The sequence below is a fragment of the Talpa occidentalis genome, unplaced genomic scaffold, assembly GCF_014898055.3.
Source record: "Talpa occidentalis isolate TD23 unplaced genomic scaffold, MPIMG_talOcc4v2.1 talOcc4.15, whole genome shotgun sequence".
NCBI lineage: Eukaryota > Metazoa > Chordata > Mammalia > Eulipotyphla > Talpidae > Talpa > Talpa occidentalis.
In genome coordinates, this window is record NW_023601543.1 from 80,099,895 (window position 1) to 80,122,697 (window position 22,803).

The 22,803-nt window shown below is 39.3% G+C and overlaps 1 protein-coding gene and 2 pseudogenes across 1 annotated transcript in view; 1 reads left to right on the plus strand and 2 right to left on the minus strand.

Annotated features, from left to right (window-relative positions):
- CDKL5 (cyclin dependent kinase like 5) overlaps positions 1-22,803 on the minus strand; it is a 145,061-nt gene that overhangs the window by 66,350 nt on the left and 55,908 nt on the right. The window lies entirely within an intron of this gene.
- On the minus strand, positions 14,508-18,175 carry LOC119246397 (gap junction alpha-1 protein-like; annotated as a pseudogene).
- LOC119246298 (tubulin-specific chaperone A-like) lies at positions 19,201-19,688 on the plus strand (annotated as a pseudogene).

Here is a 22,803-nt window from a genome sequence, read left to right on the forward strand (position 1 = left end):
CTGATCCAGGAACACACAGCTAATGAGTAATATGTACTTGCCAAGTAGCACAGAATATAGGATATTATCCAGGATACACAATGAGGAGAAACTAGATTGTTTTTCAAGAAATCCCTTAGAGACTTACTTGACTTGTATTATTCATTACTTGTGAACTATTGCAGTTTGCCAGCATTATAAGTTAAAGTTAGATTAACTGCTAAATTTAACTACTTTAAACTAAATCAGGATGGAAACAATCTATAGCAAAGAAGGGGAGCATTTCAGTTCATTAGCTAAGAACTGTCCATAGGACCTCTGCTTTATGTGGAGCTTGATATGACATCATAGATTTGACACAAGTGAGTAAATGAACGTTTCTCATTTACACAGAAACTTACACCTTGGTGTGTAATAATGCATGGCAATGAGTGAAAATTTATGACAGAAGTTAAAAAGTGCAACAAATTTTATATAGTATGCTATAGGAATTCAAATCAGATTTATTTTATATGCAAATATACAGAGAAAATGTACATCCCTTTCAATTGAACGGATAACCTGTTGGCTTATTTGCTTTCACTCTCTCTCTTTTCCTGGAATGTAAAATGTTATAAACACACCATCATTCATTCCCATTCCATATCTCCCCAGAGATAACTTTTGTCCTGAAGGTGGTGTGTAACATTCCCCATTTCTATGCCCATTTTTAAAAGATTTTTGTATTTATGCATACAAGAGCTGGGGTACAGGCCAGAGATGTGGGGGGTGAGAGGATCCACCTGAGACAGAGCAGGGAACAGAACAGGCAGACCAACTGAAACACACTGCTGAGGGGAGCAGCGGGCGAGACAGGAGAGGTCTGCCTTGCCAAGAGGGTAGCTCCCTGGCTGACCGGGGATGGAATTCGTGCTGCAGAGGCTGCAGATTGCTCCATAGTGTGGTGCTTAACCCCTTGTGCCACTAGGGAGGCCCTCCCAAGCACATTTTTATTACTACAAATGAGTTTACCCATAAGCAAGTTTACTGCTGTTATGTGTATTGAAAATCATGTAATTGGCATGTTATCATTCCATCTTTTTGCAACAGCTTTTTTTTTCTTCACACAGTCTCAGTGTATAAGGTGGGAATGACTATGGCTTCCAGAGAACATCAGGCGATGCCCAGAGACACTTTTGCTTGTCACAATTGGGTGGGAGTAGCACCAAGTGGGTAGAGGCCAGGGGTGCTGCTGAACACTCCCTCCCCCATGACAAAGGACATGCCCCCCATGAAAAGGACATGCCCCCATGACAAACAACTGTCCACTTCCAAATGTCCAAGTGCTGAGGTTGCACAGGACAAAAATGTCCTGTTTTACTTTACTCATTTGAACTGTTTTATGGTATCCACTGTAAACACTCCCCCTTCAAGGAGAGACTGACCACTTGTTGGAGAGATTAGGTAAAACTTTAAAAAAGACTAATATACTGTGGCTAGAAATTTTAATTGAAAATAAAATAATTAAAAGATTAATTCTTCAGGGCCTCCCCGGTGGCGCAGCGGTAGAGCGCTGGGTTGCGAAGCTGCCCGCAGCCTCTGCGGCGCCGGTTCGATTCCCGGCTGCTCCCCGGCCACCGGAGGAGGGTCCCACATGGTGCGCAGACCTCTCCTGCCGCCCGCTGCTCCCCTCAGCAGTGTACTTCGGTCCTTCTGCCTGTTCTGCTCCCCGCTCTGGCTCTGGTGAATTCTCTCACCCTCCCGCGCTTCTGACTGTGCCCAGTGCTTGTATAAACAAAACAAATGAACAAACAAATAAATAAATAAATAAAACATGCCTCTATTAAAAAAAAAAAAAAAAAGATTAATTCTTCAAAAACTATTAAAACTACTCATCATGGTACTAAAATGTCTACACTCACCTCATTTTCATAAAACAGTTGCTTTGATAATAACTTTCGTAATCTAGCACCATTGGAAAAACATATAGTGAAATAACAAAAACATACAAAAAACATTATTTACTTTTTTGTTAAAATTCAGGGACACTTTTCATTCAGCCTAAAACAATTTAGCAGAGTCATACAAAGTCTGCACCGACAGTCAGCAAAACTGCAGCAAAAGTTCACATTATGGGGACAGGTCACAGGAAACCCTCTGTGAAAACTCCAAAGTGTGCCAGTGAGTTTATTTTAAGCTCAGCCTCAAAAGAGAGGATAGTCATTGTGAAAATATTAATACATTATCAAGAATGTGAGGCAACATGTAGCCAATAAAAGATGTGGGACCTTACAAAGACTCACAGAAAACGAAAGCCTTCAAAAGCCCGGTCAGAAATAACACTCCTGTGGAACTAAATCTATTTTCTATTTTACTTCCATTAAAACATTAAATTCCTACCACCACCTATGAATCTGTCCTGCACAAATTCTCATTAAGATGTAAGATGAGCGTAAGTCAGTGTAAAATACTTAGATAGAATCCCCTCGTCACCCCCTCTGACTTAGTTTTGTCTCCTGTCTACACATCTCAGTGAACAATGACCAAAAATTTAGGGTCACTCTTGACATCTCCCTTGTCTGTGGCCCCCAAATCTATCATCCAGTCTATCACCAAGTACCGTTGATTATTGTATCCTAAGTCTTTTTCAAATCAGCCTGTGTTGCTCTCTACCTGAACACTCCCGTCAAGTTCAAGCCCTTGACTTTCCCACCTGGAGTACTCCCTAGCCTCCTAACCTGTCTAGTATGTCCACCACTCTGCCACCAAGCTCACTGATTGACAATGGAAATCTGGTTTCACTGTCCCACTGTTCCCCTTAGAACTCTCCAAACTGTTCTGTCCTAACGAAGACATCAGAGTCCCCTCAAGTGGCCAGCAAGGACACTCTCTGGCCTCCTGGCCCTACGTCTCCCTTGCTTGCTGAGCCCTGCCATGCTCACCACGACCCCTCCTACAGGGCCTGTTCCCTTTGCTCCTAAAAGTGCTGCCCTCTAGCTTGTCCCACTATGTCATCCCTCAGGTCTTGCTTTGATCCACAGTTCCTCAGAGGAGCCTTTCCAGAGCCCCTTCAGAACGCCCCGTGTTCTCTTAGCAAACACCTGCTTTTCAGAACTTCTGTTAAAGTTACACATTCACAGATTTATATGCCATGTGACAAAAGCCCGACTCTACTACTAACTGCAAACGAGTGGACCAGTGTATGACTGGTCTAAAAGCGAGCTGAGCAAGAGAGGAAAGTCCAGCGTGGATGTCTCTACTGCTTACCAACTCAAAACTGACATCCTGCTGGCCTGGGGCAGCCTTCTTGGCAGCCATCATTTGTTAATTCCATTATGGCTAACAGAGAAAACTTTCCCTACCATTGTTTAAAAAAGAAAGAAAGAAAAGAAAACCTTGGTACACAAGGAATTTAAAAAAAGAACAAAAACAAGAACATAGAATTCAAATATACACATTTGTTATTTTTTTAAGGACAGCATATCCCTAGGCGACATATTAATATAAATGTTCTTCCATGTGCCTCAGAGAGTTTCAAACAATGAAGGCAGTTAAAGGAAACATAAGTTCCTTCAAAACTTTTTGGTAGGCAGCTCTTAAACTTCAGACAGATTAAACTGCCATAATTAAAAACCTCTTCGGCTACTTGGTGACTCTGGTCTGCAGATCTTACAAAAGCATTGCAACACCAGTAATGCTTTCTTTCTGTCAAAAAAGTCTTCACAGCCTTACAATAAAATGGCTGCATTTACAGGGATGAAGGTCTATTAAAATAAAAAACCATTCTTAGGTACTGATTTATTTTCCTACCTGAAACAATAAAAAAATAAGGACTGTTGTTCACTGTCACCTCTATTCTATTCAGTGACAAAATTAAGTCAGATGACCTCTAACCTGGCAAACAGAATATGAAAGCAGAGACACACAAAGCAATAAAAAGTAGTAACTAACATTTGCATGGCGCAAAGCATCTAGTGATGGAGGCAGTCACAGGTTTGGCAACTGGCCAGGGCCCAGGGTGCTTACAGAGCAGTGTAGCTCCGGTCGTGAGATCCCAGTGTAAATGCGGTACAATTAACCCAGTCAGTTTTGTATTAGCAGCACTTTGGGGAAATGAAGAGAAAGGGGTCAAGCTCCTGCTGGCATGGAATAGAAAGAAGGGAAGAGACTGTAAGAGGTGAGATATAAGAGCATGAGTTTGGTGGGAAAACCAAAAGGAATGGCTCTCTAGAAAATATAGGCCACATTCTTAAGGAGGCACTGGACTTCCCAAGTGAAATAACTGATTTTTTAAAAACTCACAGTGAATGAATCCAGTAAGGCTGTGAGACTTAGGGCCACTGGGATGACTGACATTTGTGTGCCACAAATATAAGAAACCTAAAGTCTAGGAGCATTAGTTGCTAATTGCCAACACACCCACACAGCCGGAAAGCCCGGCAAGTACTAATTCTATCACGGCCCAGTGTCACCGTCAGCCTGAAAATGTCAAAGGATGCAGTGATGAACTAGGGAAACTGGCTCACATGGGGCAGTATGCTGAAGGGGGGCACATCTTCTTATTTGTAAGTGCAGTGGTCTCCTCTGATCCACAGTTTCATTTTCTGCAGTTTCAGTTACTGGGGTCAATGGTGGCCCCCAAAATATTATGGACAATTAGATATTTTGAGAGAGAGAGACATGGACACCACATTCACAGAACTTATACTAGTGTGTTGTTATCATGTTATTATTAGTAATTTGGTTAATTTCTTACTGTATCTAACTTACACATCAAACTGTATCATAGGCATATATGTACACATAGGACAAAACACAGTGTCTATAAAGTTATAAGGATCAGGCACCCCCTGAGATCTTGGAACGGAACCCCTGTGGGTAAGGAAGGACTAGTGTAGGTATATTCTTTTTTGTAAGTTATATACCTCAGGGGGAAAAAAACCTGATTTAAAAACGAGTCTTCAAAATAATTTGCCTCATAGTTAGAGAATATAACTTCAATATATATTTAGAGAATATACATTGATTTTCATATAAACCACATGTTCAGACATTATATACAGGTCCTTGCAAACTACCTGTCTACAACAAACTCAGCCTGTGGTATGTCAGCAAATGAATGGAAGGTTCAAAGACTACGTGGCAATGATGGCCACCAGACAGGACTGTGAGCAGTGATATGAACCAGCATGGAGCCCATCACAAGTTTATTTCATTTTGCCTTTATTTTGTAACAGTGAAAAGGTAATGAGAAAATGAAATGGGATCAAGTAATTGAGGCAAAGACAGCATTAATTAGACATGCAAGGGCCTCCCTGGTGACATCGGGGTTAAGACTCAGCACTGTCACTGCTACAGCCTGAGTTTGGTCCCTGGCCAGGGAGCTGACCCACATGGCGCAGCAGACCTCTCCTGTCTCACCTGCTGCTCCCCTCAGCAGTGTATCTCAGTAGCTCTGCCTGTTCTGCTCCCCACTCTGTTTCTGGTGAGTCCTCTCCTCTCATCCCCTACACCTCTGGCCTATACCCCAGTTCTTCTATGCAAAAATTATATATATATTTGAAAGAGCTAAATCTGGTTTACCTTTATATCCAAGCATGCAGTACTTTATCTTACAAATGATAGGTAGATAATAAAATACCCATTGAATTGCACTGTACCATATTATTCTATAGACACAGGAGAGGAACTGTTTACCACCATCTCATAAGGAAGCTGGAAGATCTCATTTATATATGCCACCTTGAATGCTAAAGCAAGAGGAAGAAGAGGAAGACAAAAATCCCGAAGTGGCCACACTCTTGAAATAACAGTAGAATGTAAGTCTCAAAGCAATTCAGTGTTTCAAGTGAATTAGCCAACAAGCATTATAAACCTGAACAAAATTTTTACATGGCTCGTTACTTCATGTCAAGAATATCACTGAAGCATTCTAGTTGAGATATTCTTGTAGCAATGTTTTCTAAAGGCCTCAAGGAAGCCATCAGTTCTGCACATAATAGTATTTCAAATACACTCTGGTGTTAGTTACTGGGTTCAGGAAAAGAAAGATGCATTACATACCAGGTGACTTTCCAAGGCTTCTGAGATAAAGCTTTCATTTCATACTACAGCTTATAATTTTTAAGAAAAAGCACTATGCTCCTGTCACACCTAATTATTTGCATCCTTTAAACAACCTCCACACATGCTTATTTATATCTGCTCACACTCTGCCTCCAGCATTCATCCTTTCTGCATTGTTTGGTCAATCAACAAACATTTCCCAAACTCCTATTATGTGTCAGGCACTCTGTTAAGCACTGGGGTTACATAAGAAATAAGACAAAGGGGTCTTATTTTTATGGCAGTTACATCCTGGGGGGAAGTGACACAAAAAGGAGACAAATAACAAAATAAGAAGATAATGGTAATTACTTATAAAGAAAATTAAACAAAGCAATTCAATAGAGTATTTATTCAGGTGGGGGAACACCCAAAGATGTGATGTATATTTTTTCTCCTTGGGAAGCAGTGCAGAATACCCCAGACTACTCGCTGTGCTTTTTTAAGGTCCCCATACCTCCTGCCAAGCTCTTACCACACCTGCACTGGAATCTGTGTTTTGCCACTGGGCCTCACATTCCACCCCAGACTCTAAGAGCCATGAGCTCTTGCGTGCCTCTGTGTCCCTAAGACCTAGCAGAAAGGCACTCCAAAAGGGTGGAATGGGTGAGTTACTCAATGCAGCTGCTCTAAGTACCTCTGATGAAACTTATAATGATCAAAAAGAAATGAGGTAATAGGAACATAAGGCATAGAAATGAGATATGTAAATGTTATTGTAACTAAAAACATTATGGAAAACAAAAACTTAAATATTCTTATCAAAAGGACTATCCACCTGAGTTGGGAAATGAATGACTTGTTTGACAATTTCATTCTCTGACATCGTGTGAACTCCTCAAAGGCAGAGACTGACCAATCACTCCACTGTCACAAGTCCTTCCCTTCTAAAATGTGGGATCTAAAATTCTTTTCTCATTCTTTATCCCAAAATCCAGCAAATCTCCCTACAACAGGTGCTTCAACAAACGTCTGCTTAATGAATTAATTTTAAGTTTTGCAGCTCACTCCCATGGTTTTGCTTCATCAAAAAAGAATGTATTCAAATGGCATGGGTGATAAACCAATATTAATTTGGGGGAAAAACGTTTCAGATAAATCACATAGTAGTGAAGTAACTATGGAAATTTAAGAGCCAACAGTATGAAAAAATGCAAATTAATGATGACTTTAAGAGACAGTATACATTATTCTCTAACACTGCAGAAAATTTATATACAACACTCAGTGTTTATAAGGAACAGAACAAACTGTTAAGATTATACTACACCAAGTACACAGACTATATATGTAAATGAAACTTGATTTCACATTTTAAATGGATGGAAAAATTTTAACATTTTTACTAAAAAACCAAGGTAAAGTGCAGCATGAATCTTTTCTGAACAGAGGAACTTAGCTATGCCATAACTGCTTTATAATAAAGCCCCTAAGGTAGCGTTTAAAGCTAATGGTATGGACGATATTCATGTAATGACTTGTGAGTCATGTCCTTTAGTTATTCTTCTATTTACATTTGAACAAAAGGGTACCTAAAGCAATAGAAAATATCACAAACATTAAAGAAATGTGAATATATTAGATGAATATAATAAAAAACAATATGGTTAAATAAAGTCCAGACTCAAAAAGATTGTAGAGTTGAACTTCACATCCAAGGGAAGGTCAAAGCAGTCAAAGAAATAATGACTATGTAGTATATATACATGTTCACTGTCAGTGATGCACTACTGAAATTTATATAATGTTATAAAGTAATGTTAAGTAAAAAAAAAATTTTTAAAAAAGATTTATTTATGCATACAAGAGCTGGGGTGTAGGCCAGAGGTGTATGTGTGTGAGAGGATTCACCAGAGACAGAGTGGGGAACAGAACAGGCAGACTGACTGAAACACACTGCTGAGGGGAGCAGTGGGTGAGACAGGAGAGGTCTGCTGTGCCACATGGGTCAGCTCCCTGGCTGGGGATCAAACTTGTGCTGTACTGGCTGCTGATAGCTTCACAGTGCTGCAACTTAGCCCCTTGTGCCACCAGGGAGGCCCTAATATTTTTGAATGAATGAAAGAATAACTGAAAATTTCTAAATTTAGCAAAAGACATAAACCTACAGATTCTAGAAGCTCAGTGCTGAGTGAACTCCAAACAGGATAAACCCAAAGAAATCTATGCTAAGATAAAACACAATCTAAGCTTCCTAAACCTTAAACCGAAACAAAACAAAACCCAAACGCCTTACCTATAGCAGAAAACAGTTTGAATGACAACATGTTCTAATCAGAAACCAGAAGCCAAAAAGAAGTGACACAAAATTTTCAAGAGCTGAAAGAAAAGAACTGTCAACTGAGAATTCTTTATCAGGAAAAAAAAAAAAAAAAAAAAAAAATCCTTCAGAAATAATGGGGAAATAAAAGCATTCTCAGATGAAGGGAAACTGAGAAAATGGTGTTAGCAAACCTACCCTTAAATAATGACTAAATGAAGTATCCTAAACAGTATCTAAATGGTAACTAAAGAGGCTTAGAACATAAGAAAAAATGACTATCAGATGGGTTAAAAAAAGATAGCATGAAAAATAAGACTATTCTTTTTCTCATGAAAAACTGGCAAGCTAGGAATACCAGGAAAATTAAGTGAATTTCCTTAACTTGATAAATACTATCCAAAAAAACCCTACAATATATTTAATGGTGAAAAACTGAATGCTTTTCCCGAGGAACAAGAAACAAGAATATCCATTCTCATTTCTGTTATTTAACAGTGCATTGGAAGTTGTAATTTGAGTAATAAGCCAAGAAAATGAAGGAAAAAAACATACAAGTTGTGAGCAAAGGAATAAAACTGAAACTATAGATGACATGATTGTCTACAAAGAAAATCCCTGGGGATCTACCAAAAAACCTAGAACTATTGAGTTTATCAAGGTTGTAGTAAGTTTAAATACAAACTAAAAAATGTGGAGACAGAAATGAAAAGCAAAATACCATCTATAACTGTGCTAAGGAAACTAATTAGTCGCATATAAACCTAATAAAATTGGTATAGGATCCACTTTCTATAAATTATAAAATGTTGATGAAAAATATTGAAGACCTAAGTAAATGAGAAACTTACTACTACTCATGTATCAGAATACTCCACAAGATGTCAATTCTCCCCAGATTGATATGTATGTTTAATGCAATTTCTATCAAAATCCCAGCAAGTGTTTTATAAGTATAGTTGAGTTTATTCTAAAATTGAAATGGAAAGACACAGGGCCCAGAATAGCTAAAGAAATTTTGAAAAAAAGCAGAATAAAGTGGGAGGAATCACTATACTTGATGTTAAGGCTTATTACAGAGCTACACATAGCTGTAATTAAGACAGTGTGATACTGGCAGAAGGATAAATACATCGATCAATGGGATAGAACAGAGAACCCAGAAATAGAGTCACACAAATATGCCTAACTGATTTTTGCCTGAAAAAGCAAATCAATGAAGGAAGGACAGACTTTCCAACAAATGATACTAGAGTAACTAAACAACCACTGGGGAAGGGAGCGCAGACAAAATTTTACAACTTACATAAAAATTAACTCAAGGGCCTCCCCTGGTGGCACAGCGGTTGAGCGCTGGGCTGCGAAGCTGCCCGCAGCCTCTGCAGCACCAGTTAGATCCCTGGCCGCTGGGGGAGGGTCCCACCGGCGCACAGACCTCTTTTGCCACCTGCTACACCCCTTAGCAGTGTACTTTGTCTGCCTGTTCTGTTCTCCGCTCTGGCTCTGGCGAATTCTCTCATCCTCCGGTGCTTCTGACTGTACCCAGTGCTTGTATAAATAAATAAATAAGTCTTTTAAAAAAAAAAAAAGTTAAAAAAAAAACCTCAAAATTTGCAGTGCCCGGCAAACACATATCCCATTAATAAAAAATTTGTGATTATGCCTCAAGAATGGGCTGTGTAAGAAGGAAATCTGAAAGATTCTTCATTGAACAGAGAGTGGGTTTTTTTCCCAAATAAGACTGTTTAAATTGTCAGAGCAAAATGCTGAGGGGCATGGCAGGTTTGATTTTTAAGTTGTTTCCATCTTCTCCTTCCCCCAGTTTTCAGTGGAGTGAGAGAAAGTTTCTGATAAAGAGTAGATCGGTCAAATACAAATAACTAAGCAAGCCCACAGGAGAAGGATGCACCACAAAAAAGAAAATCAGTCACCAGAGCTCAACAATGACATGGAAGAACTTCTCTGCTTGATAATTCACAATCATCTTGATAATTCAGATAATTCACAATCATCATGATTAAAAAGTATAATGAGATGAGACAAATAATCAATGAACTGAAGAATGAAAATGAGACCTTGAGAAAGGAAATCAAAGAAAAGGAGGAGACTAAAATATTACTGGAGGAGACAAAGAGCTCTTGGAAAAGCATTGAAAACAGAAACAAGGAAATGGAAGAATGGATCAGTACTTTTGAAGATACAGAAATAGAAAGAACCAAAAGAGAAAAGGAGGGAGAAGTATAAAGGAAGAAGAATGAGAATACCCTTAGACAATTATCAGACTCCATGAAGAGAGGAAATATAAGAGTTATAGGCATTCCAGAAGGTGAGGAGAGAGACAAAAGATCTGAGAACTTATTCAAGGAGATAACTGAAGAAAACTTCCCAAGTATGAAAAAGGAGACGAATATAGACATACAAGAAGCAAGAACACCCAATTACCACAATGAAAAGAAAACTACAGCAAGACACATAATAGTAAAGCTTGCAAGAGTTCAAGACAAGTGTTCTTCTCCGAAGAAACACTATGGGCAAGAAGAGCATGGGGGGTCTCCCTGGTGGAGCAAGGGGTTAAGCACCGCACTATGAAGCGATCCACAGCCTCTGTAGCACAAGTTCGATCACCAGCCAGGGAGCGGCCCAAATGGCTCAGCAGACCTCTCCTGGCTCTCCCGCTGCTCCCCTCAGCAGTGTACTTCAGTATATCTGCCTGTTCTGTTCCCCGTTCTGTCTCTGGTGAATCCTCTCATCCCCTGCATCTCTGGCCTGTACCCCAGCTCTTGTATACAGAGATAAGTAAATCTTAAAAAAAAAAGAAAAGAGGGCCTCCCCAGTGGTGCAGCGGTTGAGCGCTGGGTTGCAAGGCTGCCCGCAGCCTCTGCAGCGCCAGTTCAATCCCCAGCCACCGGGTGGGGGTCCCAAATAGCGCAAAGATCTCTCCTGCTGCCCACTGCTCCCCTCAGCAGTGTATTTCGTTGATCTGCCTGTTCTGTTCCCCGCTCTGGCTTTGGTGAATTCTCTTACACTCATGCGCTTCTGACTGTACCCAATGCTTTGTATAAATAAATAAAATCTTAAAAAAAAAAAAAAAAAAGAGAATGGAGTAACATAGTCAACAAATTTCAAGACAGCAAATGCCAACCAAGAATACTTTACCCTGCAAAGCTCTCCTTCCTCTATGAAGAAAAAATATGGATCTTCTCAAACAGAAACTCCAGAAATTCATTACAACTAAACCCCCACTCCAAAAAATTCTACAAGAAGTCCCAATGCCAAAAACCAACAGAGGAATGATCGTAAAGAACAGAATAAAGCGAGGAATAAAATCACAAAAAAGACAAACAAAATGGCAAATACAGCTGTCAGCATATCAGTATTAACTCTAAATGTAAATGGATTAAACTCATCAATAAAAATACACAGAGTAGCATGCTGGATTAAAAAACAAAATCCATCCTTCTGTTGTCTCCAGGAAACACATTTAACCACAAAAGATAAACACAGACTGAAAGTAAATGGTTGGAAAGCAATCCTACAAGCAAATGGACCAAAAAAGAAGGCAGAAACAGCTATACTTATATCAGATGAAACTGACTTCAAATTAAAAAAAAGTAAAAAGAGGGTCTCCCCCGTGGCGCAGCGGTTGAGCGCTGGGTTGCGCTGGGTTGCGAAGCTGCCCGCGGCCTCTGCAGCGCTGGTTCGATCCCTGGCAGCTCCCCGGCCACCGGAGGAGGGTCCCACATGGCGCGCAGACCTCTCCTGCCGCCCGCTGCTCCCCTCAGCAGTGTCCTTCGGTCCTTCTGCCTGCTCTGCTCCCCACTCTGGCTCTGGTGAATTCTCTCACCCTCCCGCGCTTCTGACTGTACCCAGTGCATGTATAAATAAACAAACAATAAATAAATAACTCTTAAAAAAAAAAGAAAATAAATTAAAAAAAAAGTAAAAAGAGACATAGACAGACACTACATTATGATCAAGGGGACAATACATCAGGAAGATATAACACTCATCAACATATACTTACGAAATGAAGAAGCACCAAAATATATTACAGTTACTAACAGCTCTGAAAATGGACATTAAAGAAAATACATATATAGTGGAAGACTTCAACACTCCACTCTCACCAATGGACAGATCAACGAGACAAAAAATAAAGACACTAGAGCCCTAAATAAAGACATAGAACTCATGGACTTAACAGACATCTATAGGACACTATACCCAAAAATATCCGAGTACACATTTTTCTCAAGTGCACATGGATCATTCTCCAGAATTGATCACATACTGGGCCACAAGACAAACATCAACAGATACATGAAGATAAAAATCATTCCAACTATCTTCTCCGATCATAAAGGCATCAAACTAGAAATAAATCATGAAAAGAAAACAAGGAATCCTCCCACTTCATGGAGATTGAAATCCATACTACTAGAAGACCACTGGACTAATGAGGATATCAAAGAAGAAATTAAAAAATACTTTGAGTTGAACGACAAGGAGGACACCACTTTCCAGAATGTATGGGATGCAGCAAAAGCAGTAATAAGAGGAAAGAGTAGATTGGTTAAAAGTAAAAAAAAAAAAAAAAAAAAAAAGCTTCATATTTTATACACCTGAAAGTAGTGAGTGTATCTGTGATCTGTTCCTTATAACTAAAACTTTCTATAATAATTTCATTTCTAAAAATCTGATTCTAGTGTATTTAGGTTAGATTCAGATATACAAATGAAGAGTTCAAAAGACTAGGTAAGAACAGCCATATCTCTTCGAAGTTGTTAGGTTATTGAATAAAGAATTTCTAGAATATGTGCTGGACTAAGTCTACAATGCAAGCAACAAAGCTGAACATACAATAGTTTAACACGAAATATTAAATAAGTTAGCATTTCTCATTATATAAAACTGTTTATGTAGCTATTGTACAAGAACAAAGTATTAGAGACTCAGCATTTTCACTAGTCTTCTATGATGAGCTTTAAAAAGACATCTGAAGAAATGGTTAATATATTTCAAATAAATTCATTACATGGATAATATTCAACCCTCTTTCAACCTCTCTTTCATTCCAAGTATAATCTTGTATAAGCATCAAAAATGCTGGTCACCCCAAACGACACTGTCAAACTCATAACAGATTACAAATTCCGAAATGTTTTTAAAGTAGGGTTTATTAAGTAGGATAAAGTTCAGATCTATCAGTTACTGGAAAATTCATGTGAGAACATTCAATAGCCTAGCTCTAAGCATTTAAGTTTCTCACATTAATGAGTGATTTTTATAGCACTAAAATTCTATCATCCAAACACTGAAAAAAGGAAATCTTTCTACAAAAGAAAAAAATCATAATGAAAAGAACCAATATCCCAAGAGAATAATACCCTGGGGTTTGGGGGTAGATTATTTTAGGATAGGGGGCGAAGAGTACTTTGTTTTCACAGTAGAAATTATGTAATGTAAACAAATTCGCCCATACCACAAAAATTCACAAGAAAGGCTCAAATATGAACACTGTGTGCATTATTTAAAAATCTATGCTTATGGGCCTCCCCGGTGGCGCAGCGGTTGAGCATTGGGTTGCGAAGCTGCCTGCGGCCTCTGCGGCGCCGGTTCGATCCCCGGCTGCTCCCCGGCCACCGGAGGAGGGTCCCACATGGCGCGCAGACCTCTCCTGCCGCCCGCTGCTTCCCTCAGCAGTGTACTTCGGTCCTTCTGCCTGCTCTGCTCCCCGCTCTGGCTCTGGTGAATTCTCTCACCCTCCCACGCTTCTGACTGTACCCAGTGCATGTATAAAACAAACAAACAAACAAACAAACAAATAAATAAAACATGCCTCTATTAAAAAAAAAAACTATGCTTATGAGTTTATATTACATCTGTTTGAAGCAGTATGTGGCAAATATCTATCACAATTTCAAATACACCGAACCATTCTAAAGGTTTATAGAGAGAAAAGTCCTTCCTTAGGTGTATCATCTAATGCAACTTTTATTTAGAATGCAAGTTCTTTGAGTCAACCATTTTTAATACCACCAAATAACTCCATTAATCCCTGTCCACCTTCCTGTCCCAGACACCCTGAAAGAACCTGTAGTCTAATGTCTTTGTGTCTGCTAGGTTGTGAAACTGAGGATATTAAGTGTCACCTCCACTAGAAAAAAAAAAAAGCACTTTCCACTGCTTCTCTGTTTTCTTTAATATTTGCATAGAATTGAAATGCTTTCAAGCATGTCTCTACATCTCTGGTCATTATTAGGCTTCTGCTGGTGTAACTGCTGACTGCAGAACAGCTGCTGCTCTACAAAGGATAGTTAGTGTCCAGCAGCTAGATTTGTTTTTAGAATTCTGCTTATCATCAGGGAAATCAAAAGGCAGTGCATATAAGTTAGAGGTGATGCTTCCTGCCTACCCTGTTTGATCTGGCTATACATTATAATTAGCGCCTTTTCTCACTTCCTTGTCTGTTATAACTGTAGTAGGAAGAGCTGTTTCTGTCTCCAAGAACCAGCTGGTGAGAAGAATAACTGATGAGGAGCCAGTGGAGGGGCTCAGCGGCCGAGATGGATGACAGTAAGGCTCGTGCTCTGAACCTTCATGTGGTTCTTAATGCTCTCGTCTGAGACACAGGATAGCTCGATGACATTCAAAGCAAGAGACACCAAGGATGCCACCAGCATGAAGAGGATGAAAGAGGCTTTCCTCTGTGGGGGAGAGAGAAAGCAGTCCACCTGATGTGGGCGGGGGGGGGGGGGGGGGGGGGGCCTCGTTTGCAAGTATAAACCTCATCCAGCCTGAATCCACAGCTGTACCCCTGGCTCAGTGGGAGGCCACCCGAAGACAGACTTGAAGGAGAAACTGATGGTGTAGGTTTACAGCAAGCCCCCTCACGCCTTCACCCTGCCACGGTCTTCACCGCCATACTTGAACCTCTTGATTCTATCTCCTGGAAGTGCATCTCCACGTTGACACCAATGATTCCGGCAACTCCGAGAGGGTCCTCTTTCTTATAGAACTTCTCTTTCTTTCAAAACACATAGAACACATGTGCGAGGTACGAGAGTGTGGGGACAGACACAAATATGATCTGCAGGTCCCAGAAGTGCACGAGAGATTGGGAAGGACGTATCCCAGCAGACGCTTTAACAAGCAGGCTGCCGAATGTTACCACAAAGGACAAACGGCTCAGCGCCCCAGGCTGACTCGACAGCGGTCCCCAGTAACAGGGTTTGGAAAATGAGGGTTGCGAGCCACGCCTCCCCTCCCGTGATGGAGCAGGCTTGAACCTTGTCGAGAAGTTGGCCTAACACACCTCAGTCACTGGAGTGCCGCATGTGGCCTGTTCACTGTTCTTTCACTTTAAAGGAAGTGCAGTAGGCACTGCACTTAGGAAGTGCAGTACACCAAGTACTTAGGAAGTGCAGTACACCAAGTACTTAGGAAGTGCAGTACACCAAGTACTTAGGAAGTGCAGTACACCAAGTAACTACTTCTTTGAGGATGAAGTAAAATGAAAAAGTTCAAGCACTGGAAACTGTCTAAAGATTTGGAGGGGCAGTATGGCTACCAGGTAGGAGGCAGAGGTAGCACAGCCTGAGACTAGTGCTGGAGGGGGCTACCTCCGGTAAATGCTTGGCAGCAGCAGAGACACCCAAGAGCAGAAAGAGAAATGTCCTGTGAAGCTGGGGCAAGACTCAGGCCATGGAGAAATTACTAGTAGCAGTTCTGTGGGAAGGCTGTGGGACACCCGATACCTGAAAGGATGCGCTGAGCAATAAAGGAGGAGGGTTCTGTGCTAATGAATGGCCGATGAGCTTTGGTAGTGACAAAAGGTGATGACAAAAAGTAAAAGAGGGCGGCAGGAATCCCGAGGCTGCGTCTGAGTCTCTGGAAAGGTGAACTGGCAGTCAGTCCTGGCAAAGCAGTCCTGAATGCTGGGGTGAGTAAAGGAGCATTTTGCAAGGGTAGCTGCCACCCTCCTAGCCTCAAACAGCTCCTGCTCCCTCCTTAACTGGGAACAGGAAGTCAGGTCCCGGCCCACAGGGGCCTCAATTTAATATTAATTTACTGAACGTTGACCAAGAGCCGCAAAGAATTGACAGCACTGGGAAACTTCATTAAGGTTAAAATGTTCATTCTTGTCAAGAGAGTTGTTGCTTTTTTCACCCACCAATCTGTTGCGGATGGTGAACCTGGCATTGGGCACAACACAAAGCTGTGCAAAACTGAAGAACCACTATTTTTCTCCATTTCCTCCCAACAGCCCTATTTCTTTGTCACAAATGTCGCTAAGCGAAAGGCTACAAAAAGGATTTTGCCTCTCATCCAGAGGATATGGAGAAATGGAGCTTACCTTAAAATGGACTACCACTGATTATAAGAGCACCAACTCACTTAAAACAAATTGTACTCAGTATATTAAGATGACATTCATCATATTTAATATTTTAATTCTCTTCTTCAAATTAAAAATCTCTAATTCCCAAATATAGATAAAAATTTCAAACAATTAAAGGAATTAAAGATACTTTTTAAAATAAACATGGTATGAATTTGCCAAGTAATAAGTAATCCCTTGCAGCTCATTTGTTTCTTCATTTAATGGCTATTACTCACAGTAAGTGAGTGAGAAAAACAGCACTTAAAACCTAAAGAAGGACCAAGATTAATGCAGTTTACAGTGTTTCAATCATCCAAGCTTGGTTACAAATGTTATCCAAGAACTGCAGTCCCCTAAAATGCAATTTTTAAGCAAATAATCAAATTATAAGGTTTTAAAGTACACATGGCACTTTTTGGTTGCTTTAAAAACACATTTTAGACCAACTGTCCTCTATCACATGGATTCTGAAAGTAATCCTATTAAGCTAAAGTCGGGGAAATTTACAGTTTATAATTAATACATTCTTCAAGGTTAATTGAAAATAACCCACTGGCGGCATAAGAGTTAGACCTTTATTCTCATTAGTTTTTCAAATCTAAACAGTGCTTAGGCTGCAGAGATTCCAAAGTGCCTTTGAAAATTGAGTTTCTTCTTCAAAAACAAGTGGATTAAAATAATAAGTGGAGGTCAAAGAAAATAATCCCCAAAACTACTTTAGCATGGTTTAGAGAAGGTATCAGATGAACAAGAAACAATGCTATGGGAAGCAAAGAAAAATCAGTAATTACAACCAATTTACTGTTTATTAGCAACTTTCTAGAATGACATGAAGTTCTTAAGTTTTTCAAATATTTTGTTCTGAAAAAGTTCTTACTAAGCACTTTGAAAATATACAGATCTGAGATTCAAAGCAATGAAAATAACTGAGAATGAGTCATCTTAACTAAGCAAATGGTTCACAGGAAAGCTAATAGCCTCTTGCTGAACATTATTTTTAAACTACACAAGATATTTTCAATTTTAAAATATAAATGTAAAATTTCAAGTTTTAGCTGCAACATAGAAAAGTGCCCGGATAGTGCCTCTCCACTCCTTACAACACCAAAACACATGGACAAACTGAAAATCAAAGACTTTTCTTGGGCTTATCAAGAGAATTAAGGCATTGACAAACTAAACTTATAAAATCTGGAGAGACAGGGAAACACAGAGAATCACATCCGAGATCAGTTTACTTGGAGCAGAAGGCGCTAGAGTACTACACTGTAGGAAGACTTGAATGGTAATGTTGACAAAGGCTTACAAGTGAGAACACACGGGAGCCCAATTTTAGGAGGGCCTCTACACGCTGATGGCTTTACCTCCAGGAACTTCACCAATGTCTGACTATGAAGTTCCAAAACAATCTCATCCAATCTCTTCTGGTAAGAGGAAAAAGAAAAGTAACAATTTTGAAATACACCCATGGTGAAGCTCCAATAAAAATCTCTCTTTTGTATAAGGGAAAAGTAACCATTTGAAAATACACCCAGGGAAAAATAACAGTTTAGAAATAAGCCCCCAATGTTCTCCATAACAAAGGCCAACACTTCAAAGGAAAATCTATCAGTCTTATACATCCTGGGAGAGGGAAAACTAGCTAGATACAGTCCCCTCTAGCCTTTTTGATTCACCTAAAAGATCAGGGTGGTGGTGTTAGGGGGAAAAGGCTGTCCTAAAGCTAATTCCATACAGGCTTTGTGGACTCCACCCCCACCCCAGGCCCAAGCCAAAGACACTGGGAACTCCAAATCCCATCCCCACCCAAGGGAAGGTGGCTGGGACCTGAGGGTGGGGTTAAGCAGCCAGGTGGATATAAAAGGCAGACACGTGGGCTTTGGGGGGACCCCATTTTGGCTCTCCACCAGCTCGCAGCGCGTCCGGCCAGCTCTGAGAGTGACTTTGGGTTTCCAGGTCAGCGGATCGGGTAGGACGCATGAAAGACTTTATTTCCCTATTTTCTCCCTGAGTTGTACATTTTCCTTCTTTCTTTTTCCCTTGTAAATAAACCTTTTATTAACCTTTTGTGTGTGCCTGTAGTGGAGTATTCATAAGTCCCTTTTAAGCGCGCGGGTGAGGACCCACAACCAGGAACCCGTTCAATATCGGGGCTGTCCTAAAACAGTGGGAGGAAAGGATAAGAAATACTTTTGAAGACTGAAGCCGAGGATCAGGAATACCAAAGAACTGGGATTTAGTCTTTGACTATAGGACATTTCCCCTCCCCTGTGTCACTAGGGCGCCCATACAATTACAGTGGGTTACAACTTGAAAAAGTTGGGAGAAACAGACTCTATTTAAAAAATAGTTCTTAGGAAAATCCAAAGACAATGGGAGACAAAAATAAACAAAAAATAAAGACACAAACGCGGACAAAACTGCCTCCACGGGGCCGCCTCGCTCCCGGGTTCCTAAGCTCTCCGCCCCTCCTTCCCACGGTGCTCGAGAGACCATGGCCCATCCCCACGTGAGGCAGATCAAGATCAAAACCAGTGTGGTGAAGCGATTGGTAAAATAAAAAGTGATGTATGAAAAAGAAGCAAAACAACAATAAGAAAAGATTGAAAAAATGAAAAATGAAGATGGTGAAAATTATGCCATAAAAAAGCAGGCAGAGATCCTGCAAGAGGCCCGAATGATGATCCCAGATTGCCAGAGCAGGTTGGAAGCTGCATATGCCGATCTTCTGCAGATATTAGAGAATGAAAAAGACTTGGAAGAGGAAGAGGCTGAGGAATATAAAGAAGCATGTTCAGTACTGGACTCAGTGAAGTCAGAAGCATGAAATTTTTCTGTACAGGGTGTTTTTGCATTAAATGCTGGGATCCATTCCACAATTCATTATTTTGACCACTGCTAGTATGTTCAAGTAGTATGAGAATGTGATTCTTTTTATGCAGTTACATATATTTTTCTTTGCTTAATTTAATGTGTCAAATAAATTAGTTTGTATAATAAAATTGTTTATTTATACTTAAAAAAAAAATAAAGACACAAGTGGAAACTGACATTTCTGGAAACAACACCTACATATAAAGTATTAAACACAGCCCAGCCCCTAGCCAAATTAACCTAAAATCCATCAAGATGGCAACAGCATGCTTGCACACTCCATATACTCACAACTAGATATTAAAAAAAAAAAAAGAAAATACATAGAAGAAAACATTGGCAATATGTCCCATGATATCAACAATATCAATATTTTTGGTGACTAAGCTTTTATATGGCAAAAGAAAATATAAGACAATTAAAAACACACTATTGAATGGGAGAAAATATTCACACAATATATAATGGATAAGGTATTAATATACAAGATATATTAAAAAGCACACAAAATCAACAATTAAAAAAAAGCAACTCAATTAATAAAAAGGCAGCAGATATGAACAGACAATTCACCAAAGAAGATACTCAGAGGGCCAATAGACATGAAAAAATATTACCACTTCCGTAAGAGAAATTCAGGTTAATGCCATAATGAGATAGCGTGTCATACCTGTGAAAATGGCACATATTCAAAAGAACTCCAACAACAAGTATTGCAGAGGATGCGGAGAAAAGGGATTTGGACATACAGTCATTGGAGACTCTTGCGTGGGAAGACCTTTGCTTCTGATCCTCCTGCACCACCACCTGACCACCACTCCCTCATACTATTCGACTGGCAATGCCTCCTGACCAGCGGTATAGGCCTCTGAAGGAACTTGCTACTCTGCAACAGCTCTCTAGCGTGCCTTTCATTTTTGGTTCTGCGATTTCAGTCAATTTTATTATTTATTGAACACTGACAGGCTGTACCCTGATACTGGATTATTTATGGCTTTATAGAATTTGCTATTTCAAGAGTATATGTCACCTGCTAGTTCAAAACAAAACCTTCTCACATGTCAATCCCAGCCACAGGAAAGGGACATTGTCTCTGTCCTGGGCTCAATTAGCATCCCCTCCAACCTCTCACCTCTCTTGCCTCAAGTTCTAATTGTATCTCCCTATTTCAACCCTATTCCATTCTCCCTTCTTTGTTGTGAGGATGACCTCTTTGGGCTTCTGCAAAGAAAACCGCCTCCCTTCTATAGGCACTTCAAAGCAGACACACAAAATATAATCAACAATGCTTGTCTACAGGGTAAAAGTTCAAGCTAGTATTTCCAAAAGTGAATAGTCATAGGAGCCATAAAGAACTTCACGGTCATGGCTAAGAATTTCATATACATGCCAATATGTTTATATAACAATAAACAGAAGCTGTCAAAAAGAGATTACAGTTATATTTTTCTTTCTTAATTGGGCAGCCTTTATTTCAGTAAATTAAGAAGTATGTCCTTTGGCCTAAAATAGCTCAACATCACATGGTGTTCACAAAAGATATATCTGTTCACAAATATGACTGCTAAATTTCTTGCAACAGTACACAGATTAAAACAGTGACTTTCATTCATATGTGTTCAAATCTAGAATATGGTAGGAATTTCATTATATATACATATCCAGAGTCAACTTTCTCAAAAAGAGATAAAACTTATGCTTAAGTGATTACACAAACCTCTGTATAAGTAATCATGCAGGCCTGATTTATATATTTTTATAAGCATTTCATTAAATTTGTGAAAGATATACAAAACATATAGGAATGATTATTTTGCATATAATGGACACAATAGGGAGGATTATATCCATTTTCAACTATAACATGAGATTTCATAATAATACAGCTGTTTGATCCTAAAGGATAAATCTTACCAGAAGTCTCAAATTCCCTATTTTTGGTTAGCAGGGTAAAGATTTGAAGGTCTGATTCTAGCTGAGAAAAGGATATACTGTAACAAGTCTCATGACTAAACAGCTGCAGATTCTAAACAGAGTTTTATAATACTCAGAGTTAGGCACTAATTTATGCTTTAAATTTTCCATCCAGTGCTCTCTTTCCATATTCATGAAAGGAAAAAGTAAGGCTACTTAGAGAGCTGGTCTATGAGTCCCTCATTTCATAAAGGCAGTAAAGAGGTAATTTTTAGATGCAATCTTATTTGTAGCACCCTCTCGGTTATTTTTTAAAGTCTTTATTCTTCTTTCTTAAGACAGTCCATAAACCACCGAAAGGCAAGAAACTATGGTTCACTCATCCTTGTAACTCAAAGTGCTCTATACATGAGCCACAAGGAATCAGAGGTCACATTTAGAGTTGGTTTCCTAAGAACAGAGGCCTAGTCTCATCCCTTTTCACTCTGGGCCCATCTTGCTTGCACTAACAGTGTGATTTTGAGAACCAAGTATAGGTTAACATGCATATTTTAACAAACAAGTAAATCAAACACATGGAAAGATAAAAGAGAATCATAGTACAAGAGGAGGTACAATGTTCATGAAAGAGACAACTTTAACCTGGGAACTAACAACCACTTCTCTAGAGCAGTATCCACTTGGGAATGCTATTATTTTAAAACTTAAGAAATTTACTCTAATTCAAGGCAACCATTAGGGAGCTTCCCATTTATTTAATTTTTAAAAATTTATTTATTTAATTTCAAACTATGATAGTATTTCTTAAGGATGTATTCAAGGTGCTAAATTTATCTTTTTATTTATTATTTTAAATTCTTAATCATCCAGAATCAAAAATGAAAAAGAATTGTACCATTTTCTGAGGATTTATTGGCAGAGATCTTCAGATAACTATTATCAACATAAAATAATTCCAACATCCAATTTCAAGAAAATTCATTGAATTAAAGTAAGCGATTTCTGATCTAAAACCCAAAAATACATCAACTATCATGAAGCCTTAAGTCCAAAATGTCCATATTTTGTACCAAAAAAACCCATACAAATTATGTCACCTCTATTTACATATATAGATACATATATGCCCGAATGCATACATATATGCACACATATAAGAGTTTAAGTGTTTTGGGCTAAATTGCTAAACTCATCTCAGATATTCTAAATCATACCACTGTAAAATAACCAAAAAAAACCCTTAAGCCATTGGTCTAAACAAATGATATACAAAATAGCCTGAGGGCCATAAAAGAAAAATATTTAAACT